Source organism: Fukomys damarensis, unplaced genomic scaffold (genome assembly GCF_012274545.1).
Source record: "Fukomys damarensis isolate Sample0158 unplaced genomic scaffold, DMR_v1.0_HiC HiC_scaffold_21, whole genome shotgun sequence".
NCBI classification, from domain to species: domain Eukaryota; kingdom Metazoa; phylum Chordata; class Mammalia; order Rodentia; family Bathyergidae; genus Fukomys; species Fukomys damarensis.
This window is the reverse complement of record NW_022900933.1, coordinates 3,285,693-3,310,240: the sequence shown is the minus strand read 5'-3', so window position 1 is coordinate 3,310,240 and position 24,548 is coordinate 3,285,693. Positions and strand designations below refer to the sequence as shown.

General features: G+C 38.0%; 1 pseudogene; it reads right to left on the bottom strand.

Moving 5' to 3' along the window:
* Window positions 1-767: 767 nt before the first annotated feature.
* The window catches only part of LOC104853300, a 49,999-nt pseudogene continuing 26,218 nt past the window's right edge, over window positions 768-24,548 (bottom strand).

Sequence of the window (24,548 nt, the reverse complement as noted above, 5' to 3'; positions counted from 1 at the left end):
GATTTAGCTCAATGGTTCTGCTGCCTGCCTTGCAAGTGCAAGGACTCAAGTTTGAGCCCTGGTACCAAAATAAATAAATAAATAAATAGAAAGATAATAAGACTAGAAAGCTCAAAAGACATGTGGAAGAAATTTATTAAAGAATATTCATATGTTTGCTTGTTGGTTTGGTGAAAATCAATGGTTTTCCTTCCAAGAGCCTCTTGTTCAAAAGATTCAAAAATATGTATGATTGCTTGTTAATTTGATAGAACTCGTTATTCATAAAACAAAAGTACTTGAAAAAAATAGTCTGCAACACAACAGAGTAGTTATGAAAAAAACCACCCCATTAAGATATATATTAAAGAACTTTTAAAAAGATTATATGGAGGACTATGGAATAAATTTTGATCCCCCAGAAGTTAAAAACTCTTTATAAAATAAATTGGCCCTCTTTTTTTTTTTTTTTTTTTTTGCCCACAACGAAACATATTTACTCATAGTCAGACATGGCTGGCAACACAGAAGGAATGCCCATGACCCTGAGATACACGATTGTTGTCTGGGGAGAAGCTTTGAAACACTGGGCCTTCCATCTAGATTCCTTGAAAGGACTGTTTGGTCCAAGTGGCAAGCTGCTCACACCGGTCTGAGAGCTTTTGCTTGTTACCTTGGAATGGCCCATGACCCACCTGAATCAGATGGGCTGCACTTTCTGGGCTGCCATGGAGCAGGTCATGTCCATTGATGGCCAATATGCAGTCATTCTCTTGCAACTGACCACGTCAGTATGCCACACCGCCATTTAGCACACTGAAGATGAATACACCAGGCTCATCCACCTTCTGCACCAGTTTTATCCCAAGCTGCTCCTCGGGGGTACTTTTGTTGAGTATCATGTGGAAATTGTCATTTTGAGGTACATAAGAGTCCAAGGCATGTCTGCTTCTCCCGCCTTGGAACTTCTGTTCACATAGCACTGTGAGCCACAGCACCTGGCAGGGCTGTTGCAGAAGGCCCACAGCAAAGTTGTGAGGGACGTTGCTGATGTCCATCCCATTGACCTGGGGGAGGGGATCAGAGTTACTGCACAGTCAGAGCGACCTGCTGCCACCCTTCTTCAGAGGCCCAGGTTAGCATTCATGAAGGCACAGGTCTCAGCCCCACAATAAATAAATAAAAGGCTCAAGTCCACAAAATAACTGTTGACACCATTCCTCTGAAGACTGTTCTGCTCTCTCCCTTCATCCTATGTCCAAATAGCCCCAAGTCTCATTGGCCCTCTTTTGATATAGGGTGGCCACCTGGGGGAAAAATTAGGTATATAAATAGGGTAATAACCCTAGCATGATAACTGGGATCAGAAAATGACCAGGGCACCCATTCCCTTTACCTGAAGGCAACTAAAAATTAGCTCATGGTAACTGCGGCTTTCATGGGACAGGCCAAGAGCCATATCAGTCAGAAATTACAAAATCTAGGGGTTTTCCTGGCATAAATTCTACTCAGCTCATGGAACGGCCTCTAAGGTGTATGTTAATCATGATCAAGAGACAAAACAGGAGGATGGCCAGAGTCTTAAAAAAAAAGACAATCCTCGGACCAGGGATTTAGCTCAGCAGTTCGGTGGCCTGCCTCGCAAGTACAAGGACCTGAGTTCGATCCCTGCTACCACAAAAAAAAAAAAAAAAAAAAAAAAAAAAAAAAAAGACAATCCTGCTGTCAATAGTAGTCTCAGGAAAAAGGACAGATGATGTAAAGAGATGAAGGGGAGAAAAAACAAGGCAAAAATCCAGCTGGACAGAAAACCTGGGAACTGTCAGAAACTACCTTAAAATCAATGTGCATGATAGAAAAATTTTGGACATTAAAAGAATAAATGTCTAGAAAAAACAAAAAAGATGAGAGAGAATACAAGATGGGGAACTCCTTCACAAAAAACCACTACCATGGGAGCAAGGTGTTGATCTAATTGGGCTTACAGGAGCTGAAGGTTACTTGGACAAGGCCAGACTGGGTTCTATCTCTTTGGGCCCCCAGGAGCCTATGGTCATGATGGCCGTGAGGGGCCAATTGATAAACTTTATGGTAAAGAGTAGAGCTGGACATTCAGTGGTGACACAGCTCACTGGACAGTTGAACAAAAACCAATTTCAGAAAATAGGCCATTTTTCTGGCCCAGAGGTGTATTATAGGGAAAAGAGAGATACATCATGAACTCTTATACTTTCCAAACTTCCCAGTTCCCTTCCTGGGAAGAGATTTGCTTCAGAAGTTATAAGCCCAAATTTCCTTTGCATCACAAAGAAAAAAAAATCTGACCCACACAGAGACTATAATGTTAACCCTCACTGTCTCACAGGTGAAAAATGGAGACTGATAAGCCACCACAACTGGGAACAAATTAAGTATATGGGTTGATACAGACAGTTCATAGAGTATGGGCTGAAGACAGCCCATCTGGACTAGCTTTAAATCAGACTCCTGTGATAATAAAACTAAGACATGAGGCAGCTCCTTTATGAGTTTACCAATACCTTCTCCCCAGGAAGCTACACAAGGCATCCAGGGACACTTAAAGAGGCATATAAAAATAAAATGCAGGTCAAATGTCAGTCTTCTTGGAACACTTCACTTTTTCCAGTACATAAACCAGGGACTAATGAATAAAGGCCAGTACAAGACTTGCATGCAATAAATCAGGCTTCTGAAACTATACATCAAACAATGCCAAACCAATATATACTAGTGGGACTCATCCCAGCAAGTGATGCTTGGTTCACTTGCCTGGACTTGAAAAATGCCTTTTTCTGTCTCTGTTTGGCACCATTCAGTCAACTCATTTTTTAAATTGAGTTTATTGGTACTTTTTAGGTATAAAGTACAGTTATATTCATTATTGGGATCTTGTACCTTTTCATGACAGGTTTTGGTTCTCAATTTTTCCCCTTGTCCCTGCCCTCCCTTCACCTCCTCCTCCCCTCCCCATTTACAAACACTTTATTTCCATCTTTTCATTTTCTCACATTTTTTTCTTTTCCATTATTACCTTTCCCCTACCCACCCCATCTTCCCTACACCTTTAGCCCTTTTCTTCCCATTTCACAATGTCAGTCACCTCATTAAGATGTTGTGTACTATTACAGTTTATTCACACCAGAGAAACTATTCGGTATTTACACATGTGACTTATTTATTTCACTTAGGATTATATCCTCAAAATGTATCCATTTTCCTATGAATGAATCTAATTTCTCATTCTTTATGGCTGAGTAATATTCCATTTTATAGAAAAACCACATCTTCTTTATCCAGTCTCCAACTGATGGGTAAATGGGCTGTTTCCAAGTTTTAGCTATTACAAACTGTGCTTCTATAAACATAGGTGAACATATATCACTGTGATATGATTCTTTTAATTCTTTTGGAAAGATACCCAGCAGAGGGATGGCTGGGTCAAATGGAACCTCTAGTCCCAGCTCTTTGAGGTATCTCCATATTGATTTCCATATTGGCTGCACCAGTCTGCACTCCCACCAACAATGGAGATAGGTTCCTTTCTCCCCACAACCCCTATAACTGAGATCTTGTTGGAGTGAATTTTGGTGGAGTTTTTTGGGTCTTCAATGAACTCATTTTTATATTTCAAAGCAGGTGGCAGAACCACTGAGCTAAATTCCTAGCCCCATTTTTATATTTCAATGGGAAGACCCAATTACTGATTTTTTTCAAAAAAAGCTCACTTGGACCAGGCTTCTCCAGTGATTTCAGAACTCCCCTATAGTCTTTGGGGAAATACTGACCACCAATCTCAAAGTCTTTCTCACACCAAGATGTGACTGTGTTTTATTACGATATGTAGCTGATCTTCTTTTTGCTCTTCCCTCTCATGAGGACTGTCTCCAAGGGACCAGAGATCTTCTTCACCTTCTCTAAAAAGCCAGATATAAGGTGTCTCAAATAAAGCCCCAATTTTGCAACAAAAGATCAAGTATCTGGGTTTTATAGTAACAAAAGGGGAACGTCAATTGAGCATTGAACAAAAACAACCTGTTCATGCCCTCCCAACCCTGACAACTGGACACCAGGTAAAAAAATTACTGGGGGTGACATCTCAATCCCTAACTTTTCACTCATGGGTAAGCTCTTATATAAAGCCACCAAAGTGGGGGAAAAGGAGCCCCTCCTCTGGGAAACTAAACAGGAAAGTGCATTCATACAAATCAAAGAACCTTTAACCAATCTCTACCCCTTGGGCTTCCAGACATAACCAAGCCTTTCTTCCTGTACTTGCAAAAATTAAAGGGAATAGCCATAGGGGTCCCAACACAGGTCCTAGTCTCCTGGCCCTGCCTGATGGCATACTTGTCAAACAGATAGACTGTGAAAAAACAAAACAAAACAGAACAAGCAAATAGACTGTGGCCCTGGGGTGGCCTCTATGCTTTAAAGCACTTGCTGTTACTTCCTGCTGACACAGGAAGCTGACAAGTTGACTCTGGGACAACTAACACTCCAAGTCCCACATTCACACATAACCTTGATAGGTCAGAGAAGACACCATTGGGTAAAAAAACTCAAGAACGACCCAATATTAAGGGCTCCTATATAAAAAAATCCCTACAAAACCTTGGAAACTATAAACATTCCTGGGAACTTTGTTGGGGCAAATAAATAATGAAATAAATAATCCAACAATCCTAGGGCCCATATAGAAAGGTCCTCAAATTGCACTCTTGTTTATTTTTGTTATTAAAAATTACAGGAACAGTGTCTTAAATCTACCACAGCCAACTAAAGCCAACAGCTCAAGACAAGTAGACCAGCCAACAACAACCAGGCAGCCCAAATGAGCTGATCCTGTGACAAGATCAGGCTGCCAGTGGAGATGACAGCCTTGCTGTAGTCACTATAAAAGCTGACCAGTCATGCACAGCCCATAGCAGAAGCTTGAAGATCAACATGAAGTCACAAGGACAACATAAGTTTCTTACCATCTTTGTTGTAATTTTCCCTTGTCTCTTACCCCTACTTATTGAAAACATTCAGCCAGCCATTGAGACTCTAAATAAATAGGCATACCACCACTCAACTGATGGAATTAACCAAGTACCAACAGCCTCTGCTCAGTAGGTTGTACTCAGCACCTCCTAGACTAAAATTAGTAATGATGATGATGATGAGCCGATGAGTAAAATGTTATAGAGAGCATGATGCGGAGGTGCGTATGAAGCAGGACGTTAAAAGAAGTCCTTCCTAGTCTTGGGCGTTCCCCTCCACCTTCCCTATAGCTGTAACTCCTTCTGATACAGATAAAGCTAACTGTGTCCTGTTCACAAAGTTTGTGATACTCTGTTCTCATATGATTCATAAGACACTGTCTTCTTTCAAGGCAAGGTTACAAAACTGTCTGCCCTTGTCCTGTTCTGGTAAACTTACACGCTCATCACCAGAAAAATCATGCCCTGTGACAAAATGTATAAAAGCTAAAACTTTTTTGTTCAACACTCAGCTATTTTGGACACAGAGTCTGCTGGGTTGGTGTATACATGTTAAATAATATCCTCCCGACTCCCATTTGATCTCTCCTGTCTCTTGGAATTCTACAGCAGGGTCACTGTCTCCCATCCCTCCCAGATGGAACTACTGAGTTGCAGGAAAACAAGCTCAAGGCTCCCCCTGATTCTGCATGTGGTGAGTTGTATAATTATTTCATTACATATTATAATATGTAATGATTCCATTATATATTATAATTATATTAGAATATATTATATAGTAATCATAATCATTACGTATAATAATAATAATAAAGTGCACAATAAATGTAATGTGTTTGACTCATCATAAAATCACCACCCCCTCTTCTAGTCTGTGGAAAAATCACCTTTTCTGAAATCAGTCCCTAGTGTCAGTCCCTAGTGCTGCTGTACCTCTTCTTCAAGCACCCTTGAACTCCAATTCCAAGTAGAGGTCAGTGAATTCTTGCAATTGTGTTTCATCCTAGCAAGTAACTTGGCACTTAGGAGAGAAGGCGGTCACTCTCCAGTTCAGCATCTGTTGTCTTGTCAGAGGAAGAGGTCTCTGCACTGTTCTAGCACAGCACTTGTGCATCCTCTTCTGGGGAAACAGGAGCCACCCCAGCAAGTTCACAAGGCCCAGGGGTGGAGATGTAGAGCCAGGCTCCTGAAGAGCCCTTATTCAGATTTGCCTGTCCCGTACTTCAGAGTGCTCTCAGAAGCCCTAGATTTTGCACTGTATACCTGCCTTCACGGAGTATTCAAGGATGTCTGGAGCATGATGAGTCTAAATGCTAGATTTTTGGCCTGCTACTCAGGTATTCTCTTTGATTGAGGAGATAGTTTTTTGGGTTTTTTTTTTTTTTTTGTAATTTACTCTTTGACTCTCACATGTAACCATTACTGTAATATACATATACATACATATATATATATATATCTATATCTCTGCCCATATCTATGTATATATTTAGAAATTTATATTTTGAATGTTTTTTATGCCCATATCTGTATATATTTAGAAATTTATATTTTGAATGTTTTTTAAAAAGTTTGCCTTGAACAATGTCAGTGACTAAATTTCCTTATTTTTTAAAAAAGATGCTATGGATAGAGGGAGATGCCTTCTGAAATAAATTCCTCAGGCTATTTTTAAAGTTAATATGCCTTATATTTGATAGGATTTAAGATGTGTAAAATTTTAAGAAAAATTGGATAATTAGACATTTTCCAATGAGATCGGGCACGTTCAGGGTGGTATGGCAATAGACTATTAGACATTTTCTGAAATAGATACCAATTAATATAGTCCCACAGATTTGTATCCCTGTGTTTCAGCCTTTACTGAAATACACGGTAGAGGAAGAAAAATGAACACTCAGGTTTCAGAATAAGTTTCTATTATGTACAAGTGCCAATGTAAATCCAAATAAGGGGGAGGCTGATGTAGGGAAAGTTGATGTGCAAAGTTGATGTTTGTATTATATTTTTTAAATATTTTAATTTTTATTTATTTTATTTTATTTTTTTGGTATCAGGGATCAAACTCTGGACCTTGCACTCGCAAGGCAGGTGGTGAAACCACTGAACTAAATCCCCAGCCATAAAATATTTTAAAGTTATAATAAAAAATTAAAGTAAATATACTGAAATGAAATGTAACCCCCATAAGAGGTTTATGGAGAGGCAATGTTTTTCTTTTCTTTTTTTCTACTTCAGAACTTTGGAAAGTGTTCTGTAGAAACTCTGCAGATTTTTGTTGTTGTTTTTGGTACTGGGGATCAAATTCTGGTCCTTGTGCTTGCGAGGCAGGTGGCAGAACGACTGACCTATTTCCCCAGCCAAAACTTTTTGATGGATAAAGCAATTACAGGTTGTTATGACTTGTGTCCAGATGTCCCCTCAAAGCCTCAGGCAGTCATAAGTGGCTGGATCTAGAGTGTGTAATGCTGGGATTTATTCACAGTGTAATGCTAGGATTAAGGGCACTAGAATTAAGGGTGTGGGTGCTACCAAGCCTCAGGGCAAGAAGCCTGGATAAAATATAAGGGACGGAAAGAGACTTGTTGCTGAATGCTTCTTCACTACTTTTCTCTTTGCTCCCTTCTGCCTGCCATGAACTCTTTCTCCACTGCATGCCTGTCTGCTATGTCTCTCTGCCTTGGGGCCAGCAATTATGGACTGAAATCACTACAAACTGAGCCAAAGCAAACATTTCCTCCTCTAACTTGTGAGTGTTGCGTGTTCTGTCTCAGCAATGAGAAAAGTAACTAAGGCATAGGTGTTATTTCCCAAAGCCTGACTTCTTGTTTTCTTCCCCAACTTCTATTTCAGATGTTTCCTTAGTAAGTTTTGTTTCCATTTCTTGCAAAAGTTGGTTATCAAATTAAATAAAATGGCAATCCAGGCAAGAGAATCCAAATTGATAATAAGATTGAGTAAATTGTGCACTGTCTTTCATAGGTTTAAAACTAATTACAGGAAGGAAATAGCATACAATGACCAGATGGTGATTTTCTCCATAACATTTTTTTCCATTCAATAATAACAAAAACATGCCTTCATTTAAAATCTACTCCTAAAATTAGAAATTAAATTATATTTAAAATTATCATTGCTTTCAAAGGAGACTATAATTTAAATGAAGCATTCCGATTATCTTTATTACTTTAGAGAACATTTAGAGGTTAAAAATTCCCTTTTCCTTTAAAAAATTATGATGTAATTATAGTAATAATGTAATTATAATATAATTATAATGCTTCACAATGAGGTTATTTATTTATCATTACCACTGCCAGGAAAACTTTAAAATAAGAAAGGAAAAATATAGAACAAAAATCATTGAAAACAAGACATGTATTTTAACAAAAATACAGTCCACTTCGTTGTGTGACTATACTCTTGAATTTAAAATTTTATAATTTCATTGATTTTGTAATTAAACATTTTGGAAGAACTCTATGAAGGAGGAAAAAGTTTCCTTATAATTCAATCAACATAACACAGTAACTACTAATATTTTTACAACTCTCTTCAGGCTTTGTATTTTTTAAATTATTGTAATCTGTATGTGTGAAGGATATAACTGAAATAACATGGATTTTGAAGAAAAAAGTGACCAGATGCATTGTGACTTTTTACAAAATGCAATTTAACTGTATTGTGTGTATTATAGTATGAAATAAAGGAAATATTTTAAATTATTGATATTAAGTTATTCAATATTCATCTGCAGACCCCCATGGGACAAAAGACTATAGATAAAGGAACATAGTACAGTGAATAAGGTCTAGGGAAAATGCAGGAATGAAACTCACAGGAAAGTTAAGACATTTAAAAGCAATCCTCTATATAGAAAAATAAAGAAAACAGTACCTGCAAAGGCCCAGGGGAGACATGTGCCCAGAAAAGTCCAGAGAATATTTCAGTACACATGCTGAGTTAATTGGTAAAGTTTTTCTTCTGCGTGGTTTGCTCAAAAGCTCACTAGCACCAACCAAATCTTTACATACCTGATCATTTATATACAGCACGATCAAGCAGGTATTTAAGATTTAGAACCTGCAAACTTTATATATATCTTGACACTGTGTCCAATAGCTGCTGGCCATAGAGTATGTAAACTTGTGACTACAAAAGGCCTCGAGCTACTGCTGCCTTCTGGAGTCCTCTGACCCAGAGACACCCCAGTAGGCAACATCTCCCAGACTCGTAGGGTCCTTCTGTTGTTCTCCACTCTGGGGAAAACATGCTTGCACACCTTCCCCGTCTGAGTTCCCCTGTTCCCCTCAAGCTATAGCCTCTGACCAAGCTCATGTAAACCCAGCATGGCATTGCCTGATAAAGGTCTGCATGCTACAGCCATCTCAGGATCACAGCTTTATCCCCAGTCAGCCTTGACATCTACTGAACTCATGACAGAAACTGGTTGGACAGGATCACAGAGTGCTTTCTGAAGTGGCATGATAGTAACAAAAACTAAACTAGGAATATGTGATAGATTGATAATGTTAAATAAGTGAATATATATTGAGGAAATATTCTCTAGGATTAATAACCCAAGGATTAAAAAAATATCACTGGGAAGGGTCTTTAAGTGTTTTTGGATTCCCAGAGTAAAGATAATTGGTACTTCCTTGGCAATGATGCAAAAGCTTGCTCTAAGTTAGCAGGAAGCATTTTTACTTTATAAAGCTTGTACACAACTTTATTTTTTAATCATATTATCTCACCTATAAAGATGTGATAAAAGAAAGCAGATAAGAAACAAAAATTTCCAATGATTATTGATAGCTAGGCATAAATAAGCAGGAAAACAATCAATATCATTACAGTACCTACTGTTAAGGTGCTACCTAAATTCTATGTGTTTTAAAGATTCTTTATCCTAATGAAATATTGAACTAGTGAACTGAAGCTCTGTGGATTGTCATGCTAATGTTCCACATGGGGGAGATTAGCCCAAAATCTCCCTTTGCTTTTCCCTTGGATCTTCTGTTGATCACAAAGGAGAGTAGTTCATGGCAGGAAAAAAGTAGCAAAGCAACAGAGGGTGATCACAGGTCTTTCTATCCCTTATATCTTATTCAGGTTACTTAGGGAGGAAAGCACTCACACCCTTAATCCTAGTGCCCTTGTGCCTGGCATTGCACCTTGAATCAATCCCAGCATCACCCACTCTAGATTCAGCCACCTCTGAAAAAGCTCCTCCCACGACTGCCTGAGGCTTTGGGGGAACCTCGAGACACAAGTCATAACATTCCACCCCTTGATCCTCCCCAAAGACGTGCACATCCCGTTATGCAAAAGGCATTTAGTCCATCTCTGAGAGTTGCTGATGAAGTCCTAGCAGCTTCAGCATTGCTGAAAACTGCAAGTCCAAAATTTTCTGAGATGTAAGGTAAAATCTTAGCTGCAACCCCCTTTACAAATGAGAAGAAAGTTGAACACTTCCAACATTCAATGGCGCAAGATAGACATTTACATTCCAAAAGTTGCAAACAGAGGGATAGAAAGGAATGGGAGCAAAGTACGACCAAAGTCCATCAGAGCACATTTTAAACCCCTCAGTTTCACTTCCAGCATTCTCAGCAATCTAAGACAAGTTGTGAACTCCAAAGGGCTTGGGTGGGGCCGGGGATTTGACTAAGTGGTTTTGCTGCCTGCCTTGCATGTGCAAGGGCCCAAATTTGATCCCCAGCAACAACAACAACAACAAAAGGGGGCACTTGGATGACTCTCCCCTTCTGTCACTGTGGTTGTAGCTCCTGTGGCTTCTCTCCTGGTTGAGCTCTGCTCCCTCCTTGTAGTTTTCCTCAGATGATACATGTTCCTGGCTTCTCCAACCTCCTGTGGTCTTCATTGCTTCTCACTCACAGTTTCACACGCGGCCCTCTCAGGGGCACACTGCCTGGCCTCCCAGGCATTCTTCTGAAATCTGGGTGAAAGCCTGCCTGGCCCCACAACTCTTGCATTCTGCATGTACCTAAAACCAGCACCAAGTAGATGAGGCCAAGATCTGCTGTGAGTTGAAGCAGTAGCCAGGCTTCCTTCTCTCTTGGATATAGGGGTCCAGTGACTGTGAACCGGAACAACTTCACTAGGCTGCTGCTATTTTGGAATATGATGCTCTGGGGCTCTCTTCCCAAAGCAAAGTCTTTCACCTTTGCAATTCTGAGGCTGCAAAGTGTGGGATTCTGCTGGTATTTCTGATGTCTTCAGGCTATCTTTTCTATTGTCCTCTTCCTCCTCAGCAACCAAGTTCTCCTCTGTTCCTTCTTTGCACTCAACAACTTTATTGGATCTTCCTTTTGGGCAAAACTCAAAATATTTAAATCATTCTGCTGGGCTTTTTGCTCTTGATTCTCTATGAAGATCTAGCTAAAAGCTCCCAGTGGTAGCCATACCACTGCATCAACATTGGACTGACTTGAAATTTGTTCCTCAAGTTTAGTCATCTGCCCTTAATTTCAGACTCAGGCAAAGACTCTGGACAAGAGCAACATGCAGATAAATTTTATGCCCAAGTATAATAACATATGGTCTAGAGCCCAACAGCTATTGCAGTCCTTTTTCACAACATAAAACTCCTGACCCTGGTCTTTACTGGCAGAATTTCTGTCAGCATTTTGGTCTTCTGAGCTGTGGCCAGAATTTCTCATCGAGTACAGGCTAAGGTATTCCAGCTCTGCTTTTTTTAGCCTGCACCTTCAAACCTTTGCTGATTCTTCCCCTTCTCATAAGCCAGCTCCTAAGACTCCTAAACCACACAATCACAGTAATAACCCCACTTCTTTGGCCCCAAATTTTGTCTTAGTTACTTTTCTAATCCTTGCTGAGACAAAATACTCAACACCCAAAGTTAAAGGAGGAAAGATTTATCTAGCTCACAGTTTGTAGAGAGTCCATAATTGGTAAGCTCCAAGGCAGTGTGGCATCATAGAGAATAGTTCATGGTGGGAAGAAGGCAGCAAAGCAACAAGGAGCAACCACAGCTCTTTGTATCCCTTATATCTTATCCAGGCTACAGAGGGCAGTTAACACTCACATCCTTAATCCTACTGTTGTTGAGCCTAATACTGCATCATGAATCAAGCTCAGTATCACACAGTCTAGATCAAGCCACCTCTGAGAAGTCCCCACCTATACTGTGTGAGGCTTGGGGGGAATAGACATTCTAAGGTATTTTGGGGAAGTTTTTGGAGTGCTCATTTGGTGACCATGAATTACTTTCAGTGCTCTTTAAAATGGAAATATATTTCTCCATCCATTTTTTTTAGTTGTTAACATATATATTTATTTGGTTTCTGATCTTTTCCTCTAGGTTAGTGGTAGAACATTTGTATTACATACATGAGGCATGAGGTTTGATCCATAGCAATAAATAAACAAACAAACAAACATTTGTTTCTTTCTTTTACACAAGAAGGAACTCACTTTTTCAAAATCATCTCCTCAAGATGTTAGCCAATCAGAGAAAACAGCTTATAATTAAGTCTATGCCTAAAATAATTCTGGATGTAATTCATTTCTTGATTTATTGCCCTTTGATCTAGAAAACCAAAATTTGAAACCAGAACAAGTTATCTGTCTCATCTTCTCTATCTCTCCATCCATTTTGAAAGATAGTTTGCAGGATATAGGTCTGGGTTGTAAGTTGCTTTCTCTTACAGTTTGAAACATTTGCTCTCAGCTCTCCTGGCCATTGAGGTTTGTGTTGTCTTCTGTGATTCTGCTAGGTTTATCCGTGTGAGTGATTTATCATTTTTCTCCAACAGCTTTAAGATTCAGTCTTTGTGTTGGACTTAAGGGATTTAGACAATAATGTGTTGCAAGAGTTACCTTTCTGCACATGGCTTTTTGGGGTTAAATACACCTTACTTATCTGCATGTTAAATTCTTTCCCAACATTTGTTTTTTGGTACAGGGGATTGAACTTGGGTACTTATGCTTGCAAGGCAGGCCACCGAACTGCTGAGCTAAATCCCCAGCCTCTTTCCCAACATTTGTAATATTTTCTGATATTTCTGTACAGGGATTTTTGTGTTGCTTGTGCATCTTTGATTTTTCACTAATTATAGTTATGATAATACTATATTAGTCTTATTTGCATTATCTAGAAACTTTCATTTTTCTCATTTTTAAATCATCTCTCAATAATTCACCACCTAAAACAGCCTCATCTACTAGTTCTGGCACTGTGCTCACTTTGATCCCTTCTCTTACCCATATTTCAGTAGAATTTTTAATCTCCTGAACTTCTTTTGGTATCTTTTTACGGACCCTTAATTCTTTACTAAACTGGAATTCATGTTTTGTATCATTTTGTTTAGCTCAGTTACCTTTTGTTAGTATCTTGTTAATTTATTGGTTTCTTTGTTTATTCAGTCCATTTCCTGTTGTATTATATTTTCTTTGAGCTTACTAAGCACCGATTGAACTGTTTTTTTTTTTAAATATTCTTTGTTGTCCTTTTGTATAATTTGCTTGTGTATCTTTTGATTTCTTCCCACTTGGTATACCATGAATCAGCTTTGCGGGAGCTGGAGGCTTTTGGGGCATTTTGTTGCCTTGTGTGCTCATCTTTCTTTCTTTCTTTCTTTCTTTCTTTTTGTTCCTGGTATGAAGATTGAACTCAGGACCTTGCACTTGCCAGGCAGGTGTGGCACCACTGAGCTACACCCACCAACACACTCTCATCTATCTTTCATTTCTTTCCTCCTTTGTTTGTTTTTTATGCTAAGGCTTGTAGGGTGATTATAATGGAAGATTTTGTTCTTGGTATGGAGGCTTCCTTAGTTAGTATCTGCTTTTCAGTGATGAACTGTGGATGTGGCTAACTCTAGCCCTTTGTCCCAGAATCCAACCACCTCCATTTATTTTAGAGATAAGGCTGTGTGTATTTGCCCAAAATCTAGTTCTCTGGGAATCAACTGAGGTATTGTTAATGAGAGAAAGTCAATCCAGTTATTGGTATAGAGACCCAATTTATTGTAGTTACTATGTCACTTTGCTTATACTAATAAATTCAACAACAGTAATAGCATCAAAGATAAACTGGATATTAGCATACCTTAGGAATTACTAATGTACCATCTTTTTTTTTTTTTGTATTGGGGATCAAACTTGGGACCTTGTGCTTATGAGGCAGGCAGTGGCACCACTGAGCTAAATCCCCAGCCCTGATGTACCATCTTTAGCTCCAGAAAAAGGCTCTATAATTATTGTATAAACACTAAAACAAACCAAATATTGACTTACAGTAAATATCTACTAAATGGAACAACTTTATCTCCACTAACAATACAAGAGTATTCAATAGTAATAGCATAGACTTGACTTTCTAAAGATTAATAAACCTTAATGGTTATATGAGTAAAGATAGAATAAGGAATCAGAACATAAGGGTAAAATTGGAAAAATTAGTAAGTGGAAGATGAAGAGAGAAAAGTGAGATAAAGGATCCTACTGATGAGTAAAAGGAAATTAATAGTGTTAGATAAAAGGAACAAACAAGAATGAAAAAAAAGCAAAAGAAAAGACAAAAGAAAAATAAGAAGTAAAAAATGTTAAAAGAAGTGGGGGGGAGAAAAACCTCCAAAACCCCATCTTTCCAAAAAAACTAGGAAAGAGTGGGTTTTGAAAGATTGGTTTCTTTCCTGGATCTATAATCTTGGATTCCAGGAAGTAAAAATTTTCTCTATCTACTTTTATGGCCAGCTCTACATGCCTCTCTGTCCATACACCCCAGGATGTGGCAAGCACCAAAACCAAGGTATGTTCTTGAACATGTTATGGTAGTAGATGGAAAAATCAATCAACCCTCTTGTCTAGGGAACAGAATGGGAGTTCAAGAAGACTGTTGGACTTAATGCCAACACTGACAGATCCAGTCTCCTCTCAAAGTCACACTCTCCCAGAGCCAGTTTCTCACCACTGAGGGAAGGGCCCATGTCCTTTGTACCTTGAGCTGAAACTTCTTAGGGGACTTATGTCTAATTCACACCCTCTCCATGGCAGTGTCTCAGCTAATCACATGGGAGGGTAACACTGGAACCTGCGAAGTGGAATTGTTGGGTAGTTGTCCCATGGCTTATTTACTTATTTATTTTTATTTTTATTTTTTGGGGGTACCGGGGATTGAACTTGGGTCCTTGTGCTTGGGTAGTTGTCCCATAGCTCATTTTCATTTTATTTATTTATTTATTTATTATTTTTTGAGTACCGGGGATTGAACTTGGGTCCTTCTGCTTGCAAGGCAAGCAGCAGAAGCACTGAGCTAAATCCCTGGCCCATGGCTCATTTTTAAATAATCAATTCCTTTCCAAAATGGTCCCTGATTAAACACACTGTAGAAATATGTTGGATTCTGCTCTGGATTTCTTCTCCAACTCTAGTCTGGAACAAAGGGATCACTTTTGGAATAAGGGCTCATGTTGTTTTTGTAGTTAACAAATACCTGTGGGCTTTTTTTGGAGTTAGCATTGCTGTTCATATCCATACTTTCTTCTGGGTATGCTGACCCTCCAGGTTTACCTTCTCTCCCAAGATGTTGGCCTTGTCCACAATCAGATTGGTCAGCTGGTCAGCACTTTTGCTGCTTAATGCCAAAGGGAAACAAAATCTAGAGCAAACTCAAAGTTTGTGGATGGCTACACATAGTGAAATTATTACTGTAGAGTTGTATTTTTCTTTTCCTTCTTTTCTATTTCTCTGTGAAGTGAAAATATTTGAAATATGGTCTCTTAGCCAATTCCCAGTATTACAAAAATTATTTTTTAAAAGTGAAAATGGAAAAAGGTTTTTCCTTAATATTTCTATTTCAAATTTTCAAAAATTGCAATCAACATAAATGTTCAACAGTAAAGGAAATTGACCATGAACAATATGTGGTTTTGGTTTTTGCTTTTTGGCATGGGGGATCCAACTCAGGACCTTGTGTTGAAAAGCAGGTGGGGTGCCACTGAGCTAAATCCCCGGCCCCCAGTATGTGTTATTGATACAATGGAATACTATGATATCTTTAAGCCTGCTATGACATGTCAAAGAAAAATATAGTGAAGCAGAAAACAATAAAATAAAATTTTATTTAGAAGCATAGCAATCAGGCACAAGTGACCTTAGTATAGTCACGGGATCAATTCAGAACAGCATGGAAAATGGGAATTTATAGCCAAGGAACAGAGCGAGGATCAGTTGATACAAAATTACTAAAAGGAAACAGGGAAGTGGGGGTTGTGGCTGAACAGAACTAACGGGATTTTACTGAAGGCAGGCCAAGATGATCAGACTTCACCTAGGAAATGTTGAAAGATAGGTGCTCAATGCAATATCAAGGATGATCAGACATGGGAAATGAGGGATTTATGCTAAAAATATATTTATAAAGAAGTACACAGATGGGTCCTAGAAAAGGTTCAGAAATCTGATAAAATTTTGTCAAGCAAAGAATCTTTGTCATATGTATGATATAGAAACAGACTAATGATATATTTTTTTTGAGAAAGCACTCTAAAAGGATTTCACATCATTTATTTGTATGAAAAACTTTTCATGATAGGAACAGTTGTTCTGTGTGAAACAATACAGTTAAATGTATAAACTGATTATTTTCCCTGTACTGGGTGCAATGGTTTTGGATTCAAAAGTCTCATGTGTTTGGTAGGTAAGTTGGTTGTGGGGACTCTGTGCTCATCAGTAGATTTATCTGTTGATGATTTCAGTAGCTGAACATGCTGCTAAGAGGCCTGCTTGGATATGGGTCATGGGAGACATGACCTGGAAGGGTATATTCTTGCTCTCACCTTCTCCTTTCTCTATTTCCTAGCTGCCATGGGTTGAGTATATTTTTCTCTTTAATGTATCTTTGCCATCCTGTTTCTGTTTTAGAGCCAGCTAACCATGGACTGAAACTGTGACCCATAACAAAGTTCTCCCCCTTTAAGTTGTTCATGTCAGATATTTTGTCCAGATGATGAGGGAGTGACTGATACAGAAATAGAGTGAAAGAATGAAAAAAATTAAAGTAGCAAAATGTTAACAATTTATAAATCTGGGCAAGGGGTAAACATGACTTCTCTCTAATATATTTACAAGTTTTTGTATATCAAGATTGATTTTTTAAAAATGTTACAGAAAGGGCCAGGGATTTAGCTCAGTAGTTCCACCACCTGTCTCACAAGCACAAGGACCTGAATTCGATCCCAGGTCCAAAAAAAAAGTTACAGAAAGGGGGTGGTTTCAGTAGGAAAACAAGGACTCCATTAACAGTTGAAATGGAGGCCATGTGTGTTAGTGCTTTGGCAGAATATTTGTCTTCATTTTTCCCATGTCCTGAGAGTTTGTAGATGACTGAGATTAAGAGTTAAGGACTCATTAATATTCTGGAGGAAATTTAAAAGCAACCCCAAATTTAGGCTTTAGTATGATTACTGCTGGCTACTTTAGCCAGATCTACAGTAAATCAGTAGCAAGCAAACAAAACAACAATGACCACAAAAACAGCTGTGAAATGTTTGCAGTTTCATCAGAAAGAACCTGCAAAATTGGGATAAAGGAAAAAATATGTGCTAAAAACAAACAAAAAAACCCCAGCATTTAAAAAATATAAGTACTTTTTAATCAAGACAATTGAAAATATGACTTGAAGTCATCTCAGGAGTCAGTAAGTCCCCACCCTTTGCAGGCCCAAGGGTGCAAGACCGTAACATTTTCTTTGAGAAGAGTGTCCCTGGAGTGCCTGCTTGAGGGGTGCCCAGGGAATTGCTTCCCCATGATATATCTCACCATGCTCAGCTATCCAGGCACTCAGAGGCTGCCGTATCTATGATCTGTGTGCACTTGGCTATTGCTCAAGTTGATAGTAGACCTTGGAATCATCTATGTTTCTGGTTTTACAGGCATACAGAATGCAAGAGTTTTGGAATCTTGGAGGTTCCACCCAGATTTCAGAGGAAGACCTGATAGGCCCGGCAATGTACCCCTGAGAGCTTGTTTTCAGGCTACGGTTATATACAATTTTCCATGTTTTCACTTTTAGTTTGTGCTGTAGTCAGGGTTTGCAAGGGAATAGATTTAATGCAGAACACATAATTTATAGGATTATTTTATAATAGTCTCCCAAAAGGTCAAATGCAGAGGAGTGTAAGAGATATAGCCACACACTAGAGACTCAAAGAACCCAGCCAAGTGCCTGGATCCCATAGCAATATCCTGCACAAGTCCAGCTGAAGACCTAGAGCCCAAGGCAATGTCCTGCATGACTCCAGCCAGTGGCCTAGAGTCTATGGCAGTATCTCACGCTTGTCCATATCGAGCGAGGATCTGCACCTGGAAGGCCCGCCCAAAGGCCAGTGGTGGAAGCCAGAAAACATGTTTTGTTAGAGGGAAGGATTTGTGCCATCAGGCTAAGGGATCTGCACTGGAGTTAGGAAATGATGCTCACAGTGAAGATCCAAGCTCCCTGGTGAGAACAGCAGCCATTCCTAGTGACAATTAGCACCTGGGCTCCTTCTCTAATGAGAAAAGTCAAGTTCAAATCAGGAAAACCATCCACAGCAAGCTTCTCTTAGAAAATCAACAGCCCATGATCTTCCCCTCCAGTTCTCTTTTTACACCATTGGCAACAATCCTCAGGTGGGTCTGCCACACCCAACCAAACTGAGTCGGTTCAGCTGGGCATTCCAAGTTGACCATTAGTTAACCCATCACAGACAAAGAATGTAAAATATATTTCAAATGTTTAGTGAAACAAAAGGAATTAGAGACAGAGATACAATATTAAATTAACATAAAATACTAAACAAATGTAAAGAGGATAGAATCAAACTTTTAGAATGGGAAAATATAAAATTAAAAATGCAAATAGTAGAAAAGGTGGAGCCAAAGAAAAAATTAATTAAGATGTATCTTAGTTGAGATACCAGAGAGAAAAGATAAACTACCTACAAAAGATGAGATAAGCAATTAATTGACAGAAAAAAATCTTAAAAGCAGTGAAATAATGCTAGAAAATAGTGGAATAATATCTCTCACCTTCTGAAAAAAAATGGTCAACTTGACATTACATACTCTGTTAAAAAAAAAGAACTCTCAAAAGAGGAAAATAGGAGTTTATTTTTAGTCCAAAACAAAATAAACAAGCAAGAATGTTTTCACTAGCAGACCCTCATGAGAGAAATTTGTTACCAATATATTTTGCAGAAAGGAGAATCATCCTTGAGGGAAATTACATGCTGAATATAGAAAAAATAAAGAATAAAATAAATAAAATGTGGATAAAATTAAACAAAAACTGTGTTATAGTACATATTATGGGGGTTTAAAAATACTATTGAATATATATTCTTGATGGCATGTTAGAAGAAAGCAGGAATTACAGTAACCAGAGGCGAAATACTCCAAAGGACAGGTTTTTGCTTCCAGTGATGGAGTAACACAGTACAAAATTATTCTTCATAAGTAAACCAATAAAAAGTGGATGAACTATAAGAAACAACTATTTACAGACAATGAACAGAAGGTAAAAAGGATCTGATCACCAAGAGAAGGGAAACATTGAGGTACATCCTACCACTCCTAAGCTTTTTAGATGTAGTTTCTAGACTGGGGTGAAGGCAGATGAATCCCCACCCCAAAGAAAACGGTGATTTGATTGAGTTGCGAACAGAGTGAGAAGTGTGAATCCAGGAAAGTGAGGTGGTTAGACTCCGGGCAGAGTTCCACAGAGAAGGAACCACACAGAGAAAGGATTCTAGAAATGTGTATAGGGTCTCTTTGACTGTGGCTGAATTACATTTTCATACATAAAACGGTGAGACTTCGCAAAGACCGGCAGGAACAAACCCCTGAGCATGATAGACTTTAAAGTGATCTAGAGTTCATGCCCTATGGGACTCCCTCCATTTCATGTCTTGTCTTTAGTCACATAGAACATATAAAAGTATCAGGAAGCCCATGATTCCATGTATATGATCAGCTTACATAAGATGGTGGTGTCCATCATGCTGTGGTTTCTCTCTAGTTTGCTGAATTTGAAGATGCAAGCTGCCTTGCTCCGAATTGCCTAAGAAAGTCCATGTGGCAGAGACATGGAAACAGCAGTTGTGGGCCTTAGGCCTCTAAGAACCGACTGCTGCTAAAAGGTATATGAACCCAGGTGGGGCTCAGATGAGACCGCAGCCTTGCCTGGAACCTTGCTTGCAGTCTTGTAGAGCACTTAGCTAAGCTGTGCTTGCTCTCATGAGCCACAGCAACTGAGATAACCTGTGCTTTTGGCTACTAAGTTTGAGGAAATATCCTTAAACCACAGGCTACTATCAGATCCGGGAAGAATAATTACTAGAGCCTATATGTTGAACAACTCCTACCTTATTCAGGTCAGGAACTGAGTTTTCTTAGCCAGACCACAGACATTGTTTTGTGTCTTCAGGATACTCAGTAGAGAACCCAAAAATGCTGTGACTGAAAAATTCAGGTAAATTAGCCTAGGGAAGCGGGGTACCTAATTTAAGATTTTAAGGAACTTAAAAACAAGTCTTGAGAGAATTAAATTCAAGTACCAAACTGCCTTCCAGAAAAAAGTTTAATTTTAAAGAAATACAATAAAACCAAGCATATCAAAATATAAAATGTAGAATGATTACTATCCAATTTTTTGAATCTTTATTAAGTGTATTGGTACATTTTAGGTATACGGTACAGTTACATTCATCTGGGATCTTGTACCTACCTATACATGACTTATCAGGCTCTTATTTTTCCACATTCCCAGGCCCTCCCTCAGACCTTCCACCCTTCCCTGTTTACAAAGACATTGCTTCCATATTTTTCCTTTTCTTATATGTTTTCTTTTCAGTTTTTACCTTTCTCCTATCCCTCCCATTTCCTCTACTTTTTTAGACTTTTCTTCCTATTACACAATATTAATTATTCATTTTAATCCTTATTTACACTTTTACTTTTTCACATCAGAGAAACTATCTGATATTTACATGTGTGACTTATCAATTTCCCTTAAGAGTATGGCCTCAATGTGCACCCACTCATCTATCAATGCCTCAGGTTTCTCATTCTGTATGGCTGAGTAGTATTCCATTTTATAGAAAAACCACATCTTCTTTATCCAGGCTCCAACTGATGGGCAAATGGGCTATTACAAGTTTCACTATTACAAACTGTGCCGCTATAAACACGGGTGAGCATATATCACTGTGGTATGATTCTTTTAATTCTTTTGGGAACATACTCAGCAGGAGAATAGTTGGGTCAAATGGAACCTCTCATCCTAGTTCTTTGAGGTATCTCCATATTGATTTCCACAGTGGGTGCACCAGTCTGCACTCCCACCAACAATGGAGAAGGGTTTCTTTCTCTCCACAACCCTGCAAACATTTGTTATTGGTTGGTTTCTTGATAGCAGACATTCTTTATGGGGTGAGGTGGAATCTCAGTGTAGTTTTCATCTGTATCTCTCAAATATCAGTGATGTTGAACATTTTTTCATCCATTTATTTGCTGCTTTTACTTCTCTGCTTGAGAAATGTCTGTTCATTTCAGATGCCTATTTTTGAATTGGGTTTTTTATTTGTGGGGTCTGATGTGGTTTTTTTGTCTTTGTTTTTGTTCTTTTTTTAGTTCTTTATATATTCTGGATAATAGACCTTTGTCTGAGGAACAGCTGGTAAAAAATTTTCCTGCATTATAGGTTGTCTCTTAGCTCTGCTTGTGATTTCTCTAGCAGTGCAGAAGGTTTAATAAGATGATATACCAGTTGTTGATTCTTTGTGCTATTTCCTGTGCTACTGAGAATTTGCTCATAAAGTCTTTTCCTATGCTGATATCATCAAGAGTTCTACCTAACTTTTCTTCCAGCAAGTTTAATGTTTCTATTTTAATATTTATATCTTTAATCCATTTGGATTTTAGTTTAGTGCATGGTGAAAGACAGGGATCTAGTTTTAATGTCTGGCAAGTTGAAATCCAGTTTTCCGGCACCATTTATTAAAGAGGCTATCTTTCCTCCAGTGAGGATGGTTGGCTTCTTTGTCAAAGATGAGGTAGCTGAGTATGTCAGGAGATGTTTCTGCATCTTGTAATATGTTCCACTGATCCTCGGATCTGCTTCTTTGCAAGAGAAAAAAGCAATAAAGACAGGAAAGGAAGAAGTTAAACTGTCATTATTTGCTAATGACATGATACTCTACATAGAAGACCCAAAAAACTCTGCCAAAAGACTTCTAGACTTAATTGACAGATTCAGCAGACTAGCTGGATACAAGGTCAATACTCAAAAATCAATAGCCTTCTTGTACACAAATAACGGAATCACTGAGGAAGAAATTAGGGAAACAATCCCTTTTGCAATAGCATCCCCAAAAATGAAATATCTAGGAATCAATCTAAAGAAGGAAGTAAATAACCTCTACATTGAGAACTACACACTCTTTAAAAAAGGGGTCACAGAGGATATAAGAAAATGGAAAGACATCCCTTGTTCCTTGGTTAAAAAGAACCAATATAGTGAAAATGGCCATACTTCCAAAACTGCTGTACAGATTCAATGAAATCCCGGTTGAAATTCCAACAGTATATTTCACAGAACTAGAGAAAACAATACAAAAATTCATTTGGAACCGGAAGAGACCTCAAATAGCAAAAGCAGTTCTAGGCAACAGAGACATGGCCAATGGTATCATAATGCCCAACTTCAAACTATAGTACAAAGCCTCTGTGATATAAACAGCAGGGTACTGGCAAAGAAACAGACCCAAGGATCAGTGAAACAGATTAGAAGATGCAGAAACAACACCAGACATACTCACCTACCTAGGATAAAACTTAGTTGTTCAAGATGCATGATCTTTTAAAGGATATGTTGCATTCTATTCTCTAATATTTTGTTGAGGAGTTTTGCGTCTATGTTCACTAAAGAGATTGACCTGTAGTTTTCCTTTTAATTGGATCTTTGTCTGGTTTTCAAATCAGAGTGATGCTGGCTTCCATAAATGAGTTCGGAAGCAATCTGCCCCTTTCAATTCCATTGAAGAGCATGAGGAGTATAGATGATATAAAATCTTTAAAGGTTTTGTAGAATTCAGCAGTGAATCCATTAGGTCCTGGATTGATTTTATGGTGGATTTTTGTTTGTTTGTTTCTGTCTCAATTTCATTGCTTGCTATTAGGTTGCTCAGCATTTTTGTGTCTCCTTGGATTAGATTCAGTCATTTGTAAAGTCTAGAAATCTGTCCTTTTCTTCAATATTTTCCAATTTATTGGAATAGAATTTTTCATAGTAGTTACCAGCTGCTGGATTTTAATGTTCTCTGTTGTAATTTCCCTTTTTAAATTTCTAATTGCATGGATGTGAATCTTTTATCTTTTTCTCTTTGTCTGTTTGGCTAATAGTTTATCTATTTTGTGTATCTATTTTTCTCTGTTTTCCTAATGTCAGAATTCAGTGAAATGAGCCACCTTTAGGACAGCTTTCATTGCATCTCTTAAATTCTGCTGTGCTGTACAACCACTGTCACCAACTTACAGAGATTAATTTCTTCTTTGATTTCTCTTGTGACTTATTGGGTGTTCAGGAGTGTGTAACTGAGTTTCCAAGTGCTATGAAATTTTCTGTTATTTTTTCTACAGTTGATTATTTTCATTGTACAGTAGTCTGATAGTAAACATGGGATTATTTTGATTCTTTTATATTTATATAAGTAGGCTGTGGCAACTAGTATGTGATTTATTTTGGAAAAAAAATCATATCCTGTAGAAAAGAATGTATCCTGTGATTGTAGTAGGATGGAATGCTCTGTAGACATCTATTAGTCCATGTGTTTCAAGGGTGGTGTAGCTCTGATATTTCGTTACTGATTTTTTTTTTGCTTAGTTGATCTTTTGTGAAAGTACATACTAAGATCCACAATTTGATTGTGTTAGTGTTTATTTGATTTTTGTGGTTAGCCATATTTGCTTTATGAGATCAGCGCTCCAGCATCTGGTACGAAAATCTCCTTCTTTGTTGAATTGTTTCTTTAACTAGTGTGTAGTGACTTTCTTTGTCTCATGCTATATTTTAGCTTGAAATTTAGTAAAGGTAATAATAAAATAGATCTATATGCTGAATTGCAAAAGGTCTGTGACCTAAGATTCAAAACAAGGGAGTATGAAGTTTATTGAATGGATGAAACTGAACAAATATGTCCATTTATTTATATGTCAATGTATAAGATACCTCAAAAGAGCTGTTCATACAATAATATCAAAAGCAATACAAACTTAATAATTACAACATTGAATAAAACATATGGAACATTCAAATGCTTAGCTATTAGTAATTTTAAATTACTGCATAAATTTATATTTTATAAAAAATGCACACAACATATATTTTTAGTGGACTAAAAGTAGTTTTAATACTATAGGTATAGAATGATTCCATTTTCATAAAAGATTGCATAAAGTAAGCTCCTTGAAAAAAGTTCCTTTTTTCAGTGCTATATTTCTTTATCTTTTTTTTTTTTTTTTTTTTTTTTTCTTTGTTTTTCA